General features: G+C 42.6%; 1 protein-coding gene across 2 annotated transcripts in view; it reads left to right on the top strand.

Moving 5' to 3' along the window:
* rreb1a (ras responsive element binding protein 1a) overlaps positions 1 to 14,472 on the top strand; it is a 70,913-nt gene that overhangs the window by 25,312 nt on the left and 31,129 nt on the right. The window contains exon 2 of one of the 2 annotated variants that reach the window (XM_083995805.1): positions 5,734 to 5,853. The exons of the other annotated variant lie outside the window; for it this stretch is intronic. The gene's annotated coding sequence lies outside the window, so the exon portion shown is untranslated. The remainder of the gene's footprint in view (positions 1 to 5,733; positions 5,854 to 14,472) is intronic. 2 annotated transcript variants of the gene reach the window in all.

Consider the following 14,472-nt stretch of genomic DNA (forward strand, 5'->3'; position numbering starts at 1 on the left):
TGTCTGATGGGTAATATGGTTTGGGTTTAGCAGCCTCCTCCTCCTCCTCCTCCTCCTCTTGTTGGTCCACCCATTCCTCCTCTGCCTTTATCCTCCTCTCATCTTACACTTCCTCTCTCCTGCTCCTCACTCTTCTGGCCTTGCGTCTCCTCCTCTCCTCCTAAACTTCCACTCTTTCTGCACTTTCTTCTCTCGGAGTCTTTCTGCCTTCTCAACCTTCTCCTCTCCTCTCATCCGCTCGTCTCCTCCTGTCCTTGCTTCCTCTCCTCATGTCTTCTCCTCCTCCAGGGCTTCTGCACTTGTCCATGCCTGTCAACCAAAAGCAGAGCAGCATTCTTCAACACACACATTCCTCATCCTGCTTGGCGAGTTATTTTTACCATCAGAGAGTGTTGCAGGCCTCCTCGGCGCTGCTGGCCTCCTTTCACAGTTGGAAGCATCTTTTCATCCCCAAACTGCTCTCAGGTTTTGCATTGTCATTCCTCCTGTTAATTCCCAGTTAACCCAGTTACACTGTAACAGACACTAACCAGCACGCACCGACACCACGGCTGGTTAATGTTTCATGTAGTGTAAGTTGGTGGGAAAGGAGGCGACTCCACACAGCAGACATCTTGAAGAAACAGAGCTGGAGGCTGCACACACAGTTAGTGACCAATCAGAAACACTGCTACTGCTCTGTAGTTTGATGATTTAAAGTACTTGGCGCACGAGCATGGAGGTTTCACCTTTTTAATTTGTAGTTCATACAGATCGCTGAATTAATTTTATTTTTTTTGTTCCATTGGTGGAAAATGATTATTTCAGTTTGTCAGTGAACATGACACATTGACAGGTCCTGGCTTGTCTAATCTGCTTAGACAGTGGAAAGCATCATGTTGATTCACAGGGATGAATGAACAGATGAATGAGGATGACTAAAAGGCTCGTCTTCTTAACTATACAACTGCAGTAGGGCTGTCAATCTTCCCTCCACATCACATTTGAATATCTAACGCTTCTTATGTTAAATATTCAAATTTTATTCACATTTTTTATGTTTTTTTTTTTTTAGTTCATTATATAGCCATACCAATAAATCTGTTATGTAACATTTAAATTTTACCAACTCAATATAAAACTTCAAGAAGGGAAATATTATATTTAAGTAGTGGTGCAACAGATCACAGTTGATCCGTTCTGATCGCTCTCCACGTGGCGACGCACAACGGTAATTTGTGTTGTTGCGGAAGGCACGTGTTGGAACTTCAGTTTCCACCTTCGAATGTTGTCATTTTTTAAATAAGTAGCACAGTAACACTACCATGACATAGCATAATTGGTAACCAGGAAACATGTTAATTCAACATGCTAGCATGAATCATCGAAGTTTGCATTAGCCTATGTTGTGATTCTTTTCTCCAAAAGATTTTGTTTATGTAGATCATTGCTATCGACGTTGAATTTATCTGCTGTTATTTATCATTAGTTTTTTTCCCCAGTGAATATTGGGTTCAAGTTAGAACACACTCATCACTCATGTGTTGCTCCAAACAAACTGTGGCATCAGTTGTGACGCTGGAAAAAAGGAACAAGATAAGCTCCAGCATCTCCGCCACACAGAGGGGCTCGCTATCAGTTTTTATCATTATTAACATAGAACTTAAACATTGTTGGTTTTAATAATTTTGGCAGCTCTTGTTAACAAATGTAAGCTCTTTAATGCCACAAATCTACAAACAATGCAGCCGGCTGTTCCTGTAGCAGAACAGAGCTAAAGTGAGTTAGTGGGCTAGCTCATTAGCTGCTGGCTTAGCGGGGGCTTTATGTGGTGGAGCGGGGACATGGCGATAAACCCTGGTTTAGGTGGGAGCGGTGGCACCTCCCTGTATCAGCTTACACCTCCTATCTCCAACAATACTCAGCCCATTAACACTGACAAGCGCAGCTACAAAACCTGTTTCTGAGCCCGGGGACGGCTCAGGTGCAGCTTTCAGTGGAGGTGTAAGAGTTTAAAAGGAGCCGGGTGCTAAGAGGAGTGAAAGAAGTTCCAGTTGTGGCTTTGATCAGAGGTGCAGTTCATGACATCAGTGATACAGTTGTAGACATTCTCTCTCCTCTCTTCTCTGCCCATCCTCTGTTGCCTCTAATTGGTCTTATCAACCCTCTAAGCTCTTAATCTTTCTCTTTGCCTCCCTCCCCCTCTGTTACCTCCTCATCCATGCATCCATCCACCGTTCACCCCTCCAGCCTGTTGCATTCCCTCCCTCATCCCTCCCTCTTCTATCACTTCTTCTCTCCTCCTCTGTCCATCCTTCACCCCCCACCCATCCCTCACCTCACTTTGCCTTGTTGAATAGTAGCAGTCAGATTAGCCTCTTTGTACAGCCGTGATGCTCAGCCCACCCTCCCCTCCACACACACAGACACACACGCACACACACACCTCCTGCGTCGTGTTTATCCTGTCTACATCAGGAGCTCCATGCCATCTTTAGCTCGGCTAAGCCTGTTTTCACCGGACATCACCTTATTGTTTATTCTTCATTTTTGCTTGTTTTTTTAAAGGGATAGTTCAACATTTTGGCAAATTCCACTATTGTCATAATCCATATAATCTTAGCAGTAGGTTCATTACCGTTAATTGTCGGTGCAAGCGGTTTTTAGATTGGCGGGGCAGAAACGGTTCACCTTTCCCTCAACAAACTTATCAAATACAGAATCCAACAACTCCAAAACGCTCTGGTGGACAAGTGATGAGCTGCACCACGCTATGAAATAATAATGTAACATGACGAGACAGAGTTGTTTTCGAGGCAAATGTGTAGCTGGAACTACATTTCAGACACAGCTGCTGGGCGGAGGGGTTTCAAAAGCACAAGTAGCAGCCTGCATGTAGTATGTCCAGGACAAATTTCCTACAGGACTAATAAGCTTAATTTAACTTAAGTAGTTCCGAGTATTTGCTTCATGTCGTAATGTTACATAATTATACGTTATTATTTCATAGCATGGTCAATGTGTAGGTCACAACTTGTCCACCTGAGTGTTTAGGAGTTGTTGGATTGTGTATTTAGTTTGATGAGAAAAACGTGGAAATACCATATGCCTCCGTTGTGTTAGCTGAGCAGCTTGCGTCTCTGCTCCGCCGATCTAAAAACAGCTTGCACCGGCAATTAAAGGTAATGAACCTACTCCTGACTATAGGGATTATGGAAATAGGAATTGGCCAAAGTGTTAAACTATTCCTTTAACCCTTAAAAAACACAAATGAAATAGCACTCTGTCAGATTGAATAGGCTTCTATTTGAGTTGTAAACCCTTGTCATTATTAGAATCATCACTCATGGTACAAATGTCTTATTTTCATAGTAAGGAACAGAGAGTTGTAATCATATGTGATAGAATATTAAAACATGGCATTAGTCTGCACATATATGGGATGTTTGAAGTAGCTGATGAGTTGAGCTGCAGTCTGACTATGTGAGAACTGTCAGATGCCTCCTTGGGTTTTATATGAAATGAGCCACATAGATGCCAAGTGTCTCCTTGTTATCTGGAGGTATCAGGCAGCTCCTTTGTTACCCAGGATGCACTTTGCTGCTCTGGGCCTGCACGCTGTTGCCACAGTTCAGTTTGTGTTATCAGACAGTGGTGATTGTATTAGCAGAGCAACAGTAGGACACACACACACACACACACACACATGGATACTGCACAGTGACCTCTGTACTTTGAACCAGGGATCCAGCTTTTCTCTAATAGTAGAGTGGAAGCTGTTTTTGTGTGCGCTGGTGTGTTTGTAGTGCACCGTCAACATGGACAGTTACTTTAGTAACACTAAAATTGTGCACTACAATAGTTAATTTGAAGAACAAATATATCTAGTAACTCATGTGCACACACACATGCCTGTCAGGCTCTGTTGATGCTGATGGTTTCCCATCTCACTAAACCACATCCTACAGCAAGCACAGTTTGTGTGTGTGTGTGTGTGTGTGTGTGTGTGAGAAGTAGGTGATGATATTCACTTGTTGCAGCTAATCAAGTGATGGTTTAAATGATTCTCAAGCAAAACTACTGAACAAAAACAAATCTCCACTTCCAGCTGCCTAAGTGTTTTTTCGTCTCTTCAGTAGTTTTAGATCGACTGTGTTGATTGGACAAAGACATGTCAGGTCTGAGGTCGTCAAGTTGGGGTTGTGGGGTTGTGGGGTTGTGGCGGACGCTTTTCCACATTCCAATCAATATATTGAAAGAATGGTGAAAGAATTAGTTTGCTCCTGTAGTTGTCATGATAGGCTAAAGAGTTCTTACCTGATGAGAGCTTCTGGACTCATATGCTTTTGGAGTTTATTTGAACGCAGCTTTTGTTGATCACTAACCGTGTTTCCATCCACGTTTTTATTAGCATTAAACAATATTGAATTAAAAATGCCTTATGGAAACAGTAACATTTGATTAAACATTCCTGTTCGATTAAAAATAAATACGGTCGATCTCAATGGATTTTCTCTTGATCAATACAAAGTTAATGTGACAAATGCTGATGGAAGCAGTTCTTTGCTGGATTAATGTGAGTTGCGATCATGTTTTATGTCAATTCTGCTACGTAATCCAGCTGTTAAAGACACAAAGAAAGATGCAGGTGAACAGGCGACAGACTGGCTTCATCTGACAGAAACAGTTTGAAGCGCTGCTGTTCACTAACCACAGGTGACAGAGTGTCTGTGCTGCATCTGCATCTGTTTACAGGCCGCTGTCTTCTGATGACAGGCATGTTGCATTACACCATATACCTATAATATGAGCTGCTTTACACAGTCTACGGTCGCGAGCTGTCACCGTCACCACTGTGTTTGACTGAGAATGAGGCAGCAGCTCCTCATCACTTCTCTTCTTGGTCTGTTATGACGGTTGCTGCAGCGTCGAGGCTCATCACCACCACCTAGACTGGAGTGAGGACTCACCTTTTTTTTTTTTTTTTTTCCGTATTTGTCGTATTTGTTGTGTGACTGAACCGTGACCCTCGTACCGTGACGGCACGGGACGAATACAAATACCATTACACCCCTAACATATATAACACCAGCCTATAGCCTAGAACGTGTACAACAGTCTATTTACCAACTGAACTTGGCTGGCGTGCGTATGGCTCAGTGGTTTCCAGGCAACGACTCCAGCAGCTGGTCACACTGGGCCTGTGTGCAGATAACCGGTTAAAGACGAAGGATGGATGTTCTTCTGTTTTGTGATTTAGTACCAAAATGAATGGAAACATCTTAAATTGTAAGAAAACAAGTTGATACAGTAACAAGATCACAAAACAGCACATGACGTCATTACACACGGCGTTTTATTGGATGTAAAGGTCTCAGATTGAAACGCACTAGAACCAGCTTCATTCACATTAAGATTTGTATTGATCTTCAGATAATTAGATGGACAGGTGGATGAAACATGGTTAGTGAGAACTTTGAACTTGTTTGGTCGAGCAGGAAGCTAACATTGTGAACTTGGCCGACTGCTGTGACGAGTACGAGTAGTGGTGAATGTGAGCTTGCGTTGTGTGTATTTGGTCATGGTGTGCGACACTAACAGGGTTGTGGACGGTTAGCCGAGCCTCTTCCACTGCAGGCTGCCAATCCATGTGTGTTATGATGAAGCTACTTGGTGTATACTGTGTATGTAACACTGTTGGTGTATGTCATGTATGTGTGTTACTGACTGTGTCTCTGTGCTCTCCCCCTGCAGTGTGAGCAGTGGTTGCAGACACACACACAACAAACCCCGCCCCCTCCCGCCCCGCCCCGCCCCGCCCCGAGACACGAACGAACGAGCGAGCGAGCGAGCGTTGCTTTACAAAAAGGACGGGTAAATATGCTCCTCCTCTCCTCTCCTCCCTCCATCCCTCACTCATTCATCCACTGATTGACTCATTCATCCAGTTAACCTGCAGCACCATCGCTCTGCCTGAACTCCTTCCACTCCTCCGTCATCCACCTTGCTGCTCCTCCTCTCCTTCTTTCCTCTCCTTATCATCTTTCCTCTCTTCACTTCTGCTCCCTGTTTTTTCTCCTCATTTCTTCCCACCCTCCTCCTCCTGTCCTCATCTCCATCCTTCCATTCCATGATTTTCCGTCCACTCCTCTCTATCTGCCCTCCTTCGTTTCTCCTTAAACCCTCTGTGAGCAGCATGGCAGTCATCCTTCCATCGCTATTCCTTTGACCTAGTTATTGTTTTATTTTGTCCCCTTCTTCATCCTTCCTCGGACATTTCTTCATCGTCTTCGGCTGCACTTTGACCAAACTCTGTCAGTGATCAGAGAGGCACACACACACCTGCAGCTTGTGGCTCTGCTTCCTGGTCATGTGATCAGCTGTCGGCTTCACAGGGCTTATCTTTCATCAGAGGGCGAAGGCTGGCCTGATGGGGAAGAAGCATGTTGAGCTTTCTGAGAACACATGACTGCAGACACTTTGTTCATTTGTCTCTACTTGTTTAATCATGACTATCACTGCAGCTCTGTCTCTTTTCTGAAATGTTGCTCCTTCTCTCTGGTGCTGTGTGATGAGCGACTCGGAGCTGCTGCTGTGTGCTTGTGGCAGCTCAGGACTCATCCACAGGTTTTGTGCTTATGGCCTGTATTTCAGTTTACAGCCGATACTGTCACATTGAGATCACCTGCACAACTGCAGCAAGTTGAGCTGTGATCTTGTTCTTTGTGTTGTTTGGTTCACCCAGTCTGCATGCTGCTGTTACAGTTTGTTAAATAATTTTATAACTTTCATCAGCTGTTACAACTGGACCGTTCTTCTAAAATCCCCCCCTTTAAGCCTGAATCACATGTTTACTCCACTCTGTGTAAACCTGCTCTCCTCTGGAGCTGTGGTCGATGTTCCACATATCCTGTGGTTGAGATACAGAGGCATGTTCTTAGCTCATTCCATCTTTTAATTAATTGCATCAAAGAAAATCTTTAAAATGTATATTTCTTGAATTGAATTTGAATTTGAACTTTTATTTTTGCAGAAAGTTAAAAGAATACAACATAAAACATGGTAGGTAACAATAGGACAGTGCAGGGAGAGGCAAAAAGCCACAAGGGGCTTATATTACAGTTTAATGTGAAAAAACACAAAATAACATGAAAAAATGAATAAAAAAAAATAGAATAATAATGACTGACAACAATAATAAATATATTTTAAAACTACACTACTACAACCCATCTGTTTTTATTGAACAAAATGAGATTTAGAAAGAGAAAATAACTTGTACTGGCAGCAGTGCATTTATTCATTTATCAACACAGAGTTAAAATAGATCAGTGTTGATCTGGATCAATACACAGATAATAATAAGAAAAAGCATAAACATATTGTACTTGTGCATGAAGTTGAAACTGAGCAGATGAAGATGGGACGCCACACACACAGGATGAATGTGTGTGTCTGTGTGTTTGAGAGTAGAGGAATCTCCATCCTGATTGGCTGAGAGCTGGCAGACATTTTCCACAGTCAGGCTGTCCAGTGGTTGGCTGAGACGTTCCCCTCCCCCGTCTGCCCCCTCCTCTCTCCCTCTCTCCCTCTCCCTCTCTCTCTGTCTCTCTCTCTCTGGTATGTTGTACAGTAGAGCTGACACACCGTCGATGCTATCTCAACACTTTATCACGTCGGGTCTAAACTCCACTATGCTGCACCGCAAACACACACACACATGGACACACACACACACACACACACACCAGTCAATCTGTAACCAAGCTGCCGTGTTCAAACCCTAAAGAGGGAAGAGAGAGAGAGAGACGAGCCTGAAAGACAAGATGATGCAAGAAGCGGAGGGAGAGTCAGAGTTGCACACATGCAGTTTATCCTGTCACCATCCTCATGCAGAAAAGACTTGAACTAAATCTGAACCAGATCTCACTGTTTTATTGTTTGAGATCTGCCAAAGACGGAATAGAAAAGGACAGAGGGGGGGGGGGGGGGGCATGAGGCCAGAAGTATCTCAAAAGTATATCACTCCTGTCACAACAAAGAAAAATCTAAATCTTTGGCTGCACTCATTTTTATTTTGATTTCTGATTTTATTTTCAGTGTTAGGAAAGATGCTGAAATATTTAACTTTCTCAACTGTAGAACTTTGATGTGAGAAAAAAAATGGATCAACAATGGCATTAGTAGTTGAGTCCATGCTGCCTAAAGAGAAAGCAATCTGCTGTTGGATATTCAGTGTAGTTTCATGAGTGTGTGTTAACAAGTTAGGGCAAAGTACTGCATGGAAGGAGTGGAGGAAGGAGTGGAGGAGCGGTGGAGGATGGGTAATGGCAGCTGAGTGTTAGATGGTGGTTTGGAAGGAAGGAGGGAGGCGGGGGAGAAGGTCAATGAGAGAGAGAGAGAGAGAGAGAGAGAGAATGTCCATCAATCTCTCTTGCTCTGAACTCGCTCACACATGGGGAAGCAGCGAAGCACTCTCTTGTGACTCCCGTGAGTGTGGGCTTCCTGTTGTGGTCGTGAGAGACTCAGAAACAGAAAGAGATAAAAGGGAGAGATTCTTTCAGTTTCTGAAGCTTAGCTTGATTAAGAACAATTACATGTTTTGAACTGACTCTGTTTTTCTTAAATGAAATGCAGTGGATTATCTGGGGATGATTTAAGATGCCAGCCAACAAATTCAACCATGATGACTTCTTGCTCAGCTAAATAGTGCCAACTGTGGACTATGACCTTTAATATTTTGTTCAATTGTTAATGATCAAACAGAAGCTCTGTAATAAGTCAGCCACAAATGCAAAGAAAAAAGAAAAATAGCACTATTGCACTTAATTGACGGTTAGCCATGTAACAATAGTAGCATTAGCCATAACAATAGTAGGCCTAGCATATAAGTTAGCATTAGCTAGCTCTGGCTAATGGGGTCAACTGCTGTTGGTGAAATCTACTACTGAACTACTTCACTACTTCCCAATGTTTACAGATTACTTTAGATACTTAGCTAATGTAGCAAATAGCTAACATTAACAATACAACATGAAAAGCTTTAAGAACTGACATGGCTTTTATATCAGTTAGCAAGCAACTAACCCTAGTGTCAATATTCACTGTGATCTGAAACTTTCAAATGCTATCTAACAAAGCTAACATTTTAGGGGGGGGGATTTAGTGTTTTTTTTTTGTTTAGTTTTTTTCATTTCTTAAAAATGACTATTTAGATGAATGAGCAGCTTCAGAATGCAGTCATTTCAGGGTACACCAGCCTGGATGTGTATTTAGAGACTGGTCGTCTGTATGTGTGTCAAGTCAGTTTTGATGAGAAGAAGATGGAGATGAATGCAAAGAGAAGAGCCGTTAGAAGGGGGGTAATTAATAGCCAACATATGGTCACTGGATCCTATCCTCCCCCACCCCTCCTCCGTCTATCTCTTCATACATCCCTCCATCCCTCTCCTCACGTCTGCTAAACACAGACTGTTAGCTGACACCCAGGAGGACACAACCATACAAATATCTCACCTTTCAAAACGGGAGTGATATAAATATAAATGGAGAAGATGAGTTTAAAAAGAGGAAGAGTTAGATCCAGAGAGAGGAGACAGTTGAGAAGGAGCCGGAGGAGGATTTGCTTCCAGCAGGTGTCGGTGTGGTCACTTTGTAAATGCCACACGCCTAGCTGCTAACATTATTTAGCTTAGCACACAGTTCATGGTTCACTTTTGCTACAACAGACAGAAGATTTGTAAAATAAGGCAAAACATAACATTTTGGCATTTATAAAGCAAGACTATCATTTAATATAGAGCCTGCTGCTTATTTGACTGTTATTATTAATATTTTTCAGCATAGACAAACAAGCTGAAAATAATTTTTTTATGTAAGTTCTGTAACAGCTTTGTTACAATTTGACCTGCTAATGCTACTGCTACAAATGACCAGCTAATACAACATTAGCTAATATCACGTAGCCTTCCATAAACTAAGACTCTCCCTGAGGATGCTGCCACACAGCACCGCTTTGATAGCTTTAAAAGCAGCTAACTATAGAATGCTATTCATCTAGAGTTGCCACAAATATTGTTTTATCCAAATTGAAATAGTTGTGTGAATGTGCAGAACTTTATTTATTTATTTATTTATTTATGTATTTAAAAGGATCCCCATTAGCTGATGCCAGTGGCACAAGCTAGTCTTCCTGGGGTCCGAAGTACCTCACATCGAAAAGACATGTAAAAAACATATCACATCATATCAGTCAAATAGACATCATAGACTTCATAATGAGAAATCAACATGCTTTCAGAGACCTGCTGTTGGTATTGAGCATACTTTTTTGGTGAAATTTTTCTAAATTTTCCAGCAGCTAATGGAGGCCTATTATACCTATTGGTTGTTCAAACAGGATGAAATGACACAAAGATATGATCTAGTTAAAGTAACAGCAAAAGAAGTTGTTGACTGAGGGACAGACTTGAAGCAGAGTCCTGCTGGGACCCTGCTGTCCATTTAATGTCTCAGCTGTCATGTCAGGTGAAAGGAGGCAGGGACAGAGAGGATTTATGGGGTTTAGGTGACAGGAAACGTTTCTCCCTCCTCCTCCTCCTCCTCCTCCTCCTCCTCCTCCTCAGTCTCTCTGTCAGTGGGTAACATCTTCACACAGGTGCCACACTAGCTTTATGTAGTGAGATCATTGACCTCAGTGTGACTGAGGTCCCGTGTAGTGGTGGTCTTGAGCCGTTTCCTAACTGCAGAGCCTCTACCTGCCATGATACTGGTAGTGATGAAATGTTTGCCACCATGAGCAGAAAGTGTTGAGCTGAGGTTTCCACTCTGGGAGAGCACACGGCCAGCCACTTTTACAAAACTCTTCATGTCAAAAAATAAATGACCACAATTTGCAACAGTTGTGTATGTTCAGACCAGAGTGTCCTAATGTCTTTATATTATATTAGTGTTTCATCCCACGAAGCTCTTTTCTACCAAACAGGAGAGTGTCTAAACATTCTTCTATATTACTTTGCTATAAATCCCCTCTTTACGCTTTGTAGCAGAAAACTCTTAATAGTTTATAACACAAGTGTCATGTTTTCCTGTGGTTTATAAACACAGACACACATAATGTAATTAATAATAATAATGTCCTTATAACTGCACTAATGTTCACTCTAAACCATTAGGCAGGGTTAAAAATTAACATAATACTAAAGCCAAAAGGCTTCAAACGCTCAGAATCGGTGACATAGAAAGTGGCTTATTCTGTCAATGGATTGGCACAAAACCCAAAGTTAATTAGTTTAATCTCAAAGATGAATTAATTGTAAATATAGTTTAACTACAAAGGGCCTAGTTTTAATTAACCTGCAGGTAACCATGGAAACAGCCCTTTAGCAGTTGATTCTAACTGAACACAAAGACCTAAAGCTCAGCTCCTCTTTTCATCTCTGGTGAGTTTAAGATCCATCACGTCTCTGTCATATGGAGCTGCTTAGTCTGAAAGAGTTGTTCTGTTGATTCATGTCTGTCTGTGTTTCTTAACATGAGTACTTAGCGCTTCATTTCCCTTGGATTTGTGAACAAGTTGGATTTAAAGGAGGTTTCCTGTTAGCTTCCCTAACTGGTTTTTTCTGTTGTTGATGCTGATGTGATCTGGTTGTCAAGGATCAAGGCTGTCATTCTAAAAGACCGCACAACTGGTACTCAGGTCCCGGCTACAGCAACAACACAGGTGAACACAACAGACAGCAGCAGGACAGCAGCTCACACTGTTCATCAGTCAGCCACACCACCGAGAGCCCTGATTGGTTATCAAGTCATTTTACTAAAAACATTTGCTGGTAAAGTTTCTTATTGGTAGACTGCCAGTACTAGCTAACCGAGTCTCCATGGCAACTGCGCAAACTGCTGCACAGAATTCTCAGAAACGATGCAGACTGGTTGTGAGATCTTAAACCTACAGTAGCTTTACATGTCATCAACCCAGTAGGAAGGAAAAGGCACAGTTCAGACAGTTAGAGGAGGAGGAGAGAGAAGATGGTGGAGAGAGGGATGGAGGGATGGAGACATGGAGGAGGCTTCTTCTCTTCTTCTTTGTGTGCAGCACTTTGGCTCAAAGAGACCACTTTTCCATCTCACACACACACAGACGCGCGCACACAAACACAGACGTATCCATTTACTCCCTGGCTCCCACATGGTGACCTTTTTTTTCAGCTTTTGCATGAATGTGCAAGAATGTTAGCTGTGTGTGTGTGTGTGTGTGTGTGTGTGTGTGTGTGTGTGTGTGTGTGTGTGTGTGTGTGTGTGTGTGTGTGTGTGTGTGTGTGTGTGTGTGTGTGTGTGTGTGTGTGTGTGTGTGTGTGTGTGAATGAGTGTGAGTCAGGAGGGAGTGTCAAAGCCAGTGTGAGAATGATGGCTGGGAACAGATGTAGTAACATCACACACACACATGCAGTGTATTCACCCAGAGTGATTTACATAAAGTGTAAGACAGGATCATCCACACACACACACACACACACACACACACACACACACACACACACACACACACACACACACACACACACACACACACACACACACACACACACACACACACACACACACACAGTGAGTGGAGTTGAAGAGTTGTGTGTGTGGACACGTGCCGGCTTCTCTAACTGTCAGGAGGTTTTGGGTGCAGGTCTGCTCTAGCGCCACCAGCAGGCTGCCAGGGAATGACAGGCTTATGTGTTTGTCACCTTTGCCATGACATTGTGTTTGTCTGTAAATTTTAGCGCCACCATCAGGCCAAAGTTTGATTGTGTCCATTACAACACTCCACCTGTAGAGCTGCAGGTAGCAGCTGCATGAGAGCTGGAGTCTAAAACCCCATCAATACATCACACCTGAATAAAAATTAGTTTTTACCTTTTATTGAGATACAAAAAAAATCAGGTTTTTGTTTTTTTATTTAAAAAAAACATTCACTCATCTTTGCTTTCCTTCATCCATACCTTCCTTTCTCTTTGCTCTTCCTTCCTTGCTTCTTTTACTGCCTATTTTTCTTTTTCTTCCTCCTCCTCTGATTTCTCTCCTTCTTTTCTTTGCCTTACTCTTTCCTCTCCCTCCATCCTAATCCTAATTCTGCCCCCTCTCTTCTTTCCATCTCCTCCTCTCCATCCTCCCTCCCTCCCTCCCTCCCTCCTCCGTGCTCCTCCACCTCTCTCCTTTTGCAGCCATCTGTTGCTGTTCGTTTCTGCAGGCTGTAAAAAGTGCTGCCTGAGCACTCCACCAGCCAATCACAACATCCCAGAGAGTGTGTGTGTGTGTGTCTGTATCTGTGTGTGTATGCTGAAGACGAATGATGCTAATGTAAAAAACAATCCAGGGTAAGCTGTGTGTGTGTGCGCGCGTGGACGCGTGTGTGTGTGAGTTGATGCACCTGCTATGACCATGTTACAGTGTGTCATGTAAAAGAGCAGTGATAGATCAGTGGAAACACAACACACACACACACACCCAGCTGGCCAGTTGTCACCAGTCAGTCGCAGAGCTCCACTCATCTTCCTGTCTCCTCTCTTCCTTTCTTTCTCCTCTTCTCAGTTCTTTGACTTCTACCAACACATTAAAATGTAGAACCAGCCACAGTGAAACGTAGAAATAAAGAAGATTCAGCTCATAATCTAATGTAAATCTGCATCATGATTTCAAAATTGAGATAAAAAATGATTGGATGAAGTAAAAATCAATCTGTTTCTGGTTCAGTTAGGGTTGTGTTATAATAAAATAATGAATACAATAACAAGCTTATGAGCTTCTGGTTTTTACTGTTTTTAATTCCAAACTGGTTCTGATTAGAGGAGGTAATCACACATGAAATAAGAAAAGGCCTGAAAAAGTTTTGGACCCTATTGAAATGTTGAAACAGATGAACAATGTGTGTATGTCCACTGTTAGATGTCATGGTTCAGACTTGATGTTTTTATATTTTTACTTTCTAATTCTTTTATTTACCTCTCACTTAGTTTCTGTTCTTGGTTAAATCAGTTTAAACTTGCAGCTGCTGCTCCTAAAGTAACAAACTGATGAGCTCTGATTTATTTGTTCCATCTGAACAAATAACCAAGTCCAGTTGCATTTGATTTAAATTTCTTTGGGGATAACGATGAGAATATTCACAGGCTTCCATCTGAACTGAACTCCATTCAACTGCTCATCATTTTAAAGCTTTCTCTCCATGCATGTGTCTGTGCTGCCTCTCGCTTCCTTCTTTTTGCTTTGAACGAGGAATGTCAAACACCCTCTCCCACCCTCCGACACACACACACACACACACACACACACACACACACACACACACACACACACACACACACACACACACACACACACACACACAAACACACACGCGGCCTTTTTCTCTCTCTCTGAGCTGGAGGAGGAAGTGGCCAGCGTCTTCCTGTGGGGGGCTGCCAAACAGGAAATGGCAATTACCTCTCTTCTTCTGCTCTCTTC

The sequence above is a fragment of the Trachurus trachurus genome (assembly GCF_905171665.1).
Source record: "Trachurus trachurus genome assembly, chromosome: 20".
Taxonomy (NCBI): Eukaryota; Metazoa; Chordata; class Actinopteri; order Carangiformes; family Carangidae; genus Trachurus; species Trachurus trachurus.